The sequence below is a fragment of the Halichoeres trimaculatus genome, unplaced genomic scaffold (genome assembly GCF_033239565.1).
Source record: "Halichoeres trimaculatus isolate MK-OKI-2021-1 unplaced genomic scaffold, fHalTri1.1 fHalTri1_scaffold_13, whole genome shotgun sequence".
Lineage (NCBI taxonomy): Eukaryota > Metazoa > Chordata > Actinopteri > Labriformes > Labridae > Halichoeres > Halichoeres trimaculatus.
In genome coordinates, this window is record NW_027437191.1 from 15,309,977 (window position 1) to 15,313,315 (window position 3,339).

General features: G+C 36.8%; 1 long non-coding RNA gene across 1 annotated transcript; it reads left to right on the forward strand.

Annotated features, from left to right (window-relative positions):
- Nucleotides 1–502: 502 nt before the first annotated feature.
- Nucleotides 503–2,544, forward strand: LOC141802392 (uncharacterized). The gene is made up of 3 exons (XR_012599472.1): nucleotides 503–622; nucleotides 1,582–1,774; nucleotides 2,272–2,544. It is a non-coding gene; the product is annotated as an uncharacterized LOC141802392 (long non-coding RNA).
- Nucleotides 2,545–3,339: the final 795 nt, after the last annotated feature.

Genomic DNA, 3,339 nt, shown 5'->3' on the forward strand with positions numbered 1-3,339 from the left:
TCCCAACTTCCCAGTCCCAAGTGCGAATAAAACACAACATAAGTCTGATTCACAGAGGCTTGACTCTGATTCAGTGCTGTAACCTAAAACAGCACATTTTCTCATGACATTCTTCCATTTAAAGGGTCTTACATTTGCAAAAATGATGAAACATGATGTTAATTTAAAAAGGAATAATTTCCCCCTTACAACCTTCAAAGTGCTTCTGGTGAATAAAGGTCTATCACGTCCTTTCTGATGTCCAGTAAATGTTTCATGACATTGTTTGGCAGGTTTGGTTTCCAGTTGCCATTTTTGATCTAGGAAGATTTTTAGCTGCACTTGCATGCAGATACCTACTCATAGATATAAATAAATCATTGTCAGATTACTGCCAGATGGAGTCAGGATATCACTATCCCATATTTGGGTGTACCTGCTGATCTCTCTGACTGTTTCACCCGTTTAAGTAAAAGCTTGCTGATATGTGACAAGCCATGGCAACTAGGGCCACAAACAAGACCTAGAACCATAGATATATATAAAGGCTAGATGGCTATTGGGACTTTCGCCGGCGTCGTCACTGGTCGGCCATCTTACCTAGGGGGACTTCTCCGGAGCGCTCTACAGTAGTGGATGGAAGGTGAGCGACTTACACAAACCAAATACACTTAACTTGCTGAATTCTTGACAGATTTGCAAACGGTTTGGTTTATTAAAAACCTTTTTAGCGTGGCTATGATTCAAGCCGTGCAAACCTGTTGAAATTGCCGTTTTCTTTTCGAAAATCGCTGCACAGTTGTGTGTTTGTTACAGCTATTAGCAGGGCTGCAATCTGTGAGTTGCAATTATTATACGGGTTTCTGTGAGACCAATAATAATTTATTGACAACAACACATTTTGTCTTAATGACAATTTGTGTGGATGCAGTTGGGTATTAGCTAGCAAAGAAACGAGGTTGTAAATGAGACGCGTGAGCCACTTGGACTATTACAAAGTAACCTGACTTAATTCTATACACATGGGAAAGGCATTACTCATTCGTTTTAACATGGTTATGTTAATGTTAATTATGTTATTTTAACATGACAAGCTGTTTCATTAGTGAAATATATCCTAGATTTAGATTCATTGTGATACAGTAACTGGCTGGCTTTCTGTTTGCAAAAATACCCCCCTACAGTACAAGATGGCACACTTTTGTGCAGCATATGGATGCTCAAACGAATGTTCCTTCAAAACCAGAGCCGGTGGAATCACCTTTCACAAGAAATGACTTGAGGGACATATTTAGGATAATTGTTGCTAACTTAGTGGATTTGTACTTGTATAATACAAGTTATTTTGACCCTGACGTTGTAGAAATGTTTCTACCATTTGTTTACATAATAATCATTGAATATTTCTTTTTCACATTTCTTTTAACATGTTACTATTATTTAAGGTTTCATAATGGCATTCAAGCATAGGCTACACGAATTACCCCAACAATTTCATAATTTAGCTCTGTATTTTTGTTCTTACCATGAATGTTAAAGGTAAGAAGGGTGTAAAATGTTGTCAATAATTTATATATCTTGGTATCTTCTCATGTTTTTAAGGTTTCCCCAAAACGCAGAGAAGAGGAGACAGTGGGAACTTGCTCTAAGAAGGAACGGTTTTGTTGCATGAAAAAACAGCAAACTGTGCAGCAAACATTTCAGGAGTGAGGATTTTGACAGGACAGGGCAGACTGTCCGGCTTAAGGCTGTTGTTGTGCCAGCCATTTTCAACTTCCCTGCTCATCTCCAAAGGGTATGTGTATCAATTGACAACAAGAATATGTGCTATACGTGTTGTCATGATTTTTGCAAGTTTAGGAATACATTAAGTGTTGTGCATTAAGGACATTTTAATATGTAACTGTATATTTTAGCCGGTAGCAACAAGAAGCACTGCTGCCTCTAGAAGGTGGTAATATGTGTAAAAGGATTGAGAACCACAGGCTGTCACTTGCTCATGTCACTCATACACTTTTATGAATAAACATGTGCAAACTACAACAAGGTGTAGGAAACCTATACAATCAAAACTGACATTTTTGTCGAGAGACCCAAAAATTAACTTCGCCTTTAGCCAAGACAATCTATTTAAATCAATGTATTAAAAGAACACTGATTTGGGTTTTATTTTGTAGATTTAAAGAACATAACTTTGTATTAAACACAGCACTGACAGGTGAATATAAATTGTTAAAAAGTTACTGTTATTACTGTCCTCATTATTATTATTATATTTTTCCAAAACCTCAGACAGCCACTGGAGAGAGGAGAAAGAGCCTGAAGAGGAAGGCCCCTGACCACCTGTATGCATTGCCTTCCTGCCCCAAGGGTATAAAGACCAAACTCGATGCAGCCTTGGCAATAGTGCGGAAACTGCAGCGGGAGAAGAGCAATGCCTTGGCGAGGGAGAGGAGGGCAAAGAAAAACAGTTGAATTGTTTTGTAATTGTGCACACCTGTTAATAAAAGTAACCTTGATGTCATGTTACTAAATGTGTTTATTTAAAATGTATAATAAAATATATGTAGGGGAGAACAGGTAAGATGAATGAACCATCCTCTTGATCTTTAAAACTTTACACGAGTTGTCACGAGTTGTCAAGAGACCCTAGAATAAGAACACAAACATTATTTCCAACTGGCTGTAGAATTCTTTGACTTTTGTGGTATGATTATTTTGAGGCTAAAGCAAATAGACCCAGGTCTAAAGTTATACATTAAGCATGTTAGTGATATTCAACGTATAGAACTATGTGAATCATTTAGCAAAAGATCATTCTGAATCATTAAATGAATTAGGTTTTATCAAAATGATGGTCATGGGGCAAGATGAACCAAAAGCCTTGGGGTAAATTGAACCAATATGAATCACATATAATGTCCATTCATTATTTCTTCAGTTTAAGTTTAAAATATCATGTGGGTCAACTTACCCCTTTATATTTAATAAATGTAATAAATTAGAAATATAAAATATCAAACTATTAAATGTTTAACATAAACACTGACGTTTAATTTCACTGTGTGTATGTGTACAGCCATGGCAGGTAATGCTCTACTATCTACTTTTTTAATTTAACATGAAAGTTCATGGTTATAATCATCCGTAAATATGCAGTAGCATAACTACATCTCTGACGTTTAAAACAAATCAAACCGTTTAAAAATCGGATGAAAATTGAACAAGTTATAGTTAATTCAATAGTACATGCTCCATAGGCATTAATGTTATCAGTGAGCCAGCAGCCCCTAGGTAAGATGGCCGCCGCGTAGCGACGTCAGCCCTCATTGGCTTACAGCGTCTGTAAGCTATCTAGCC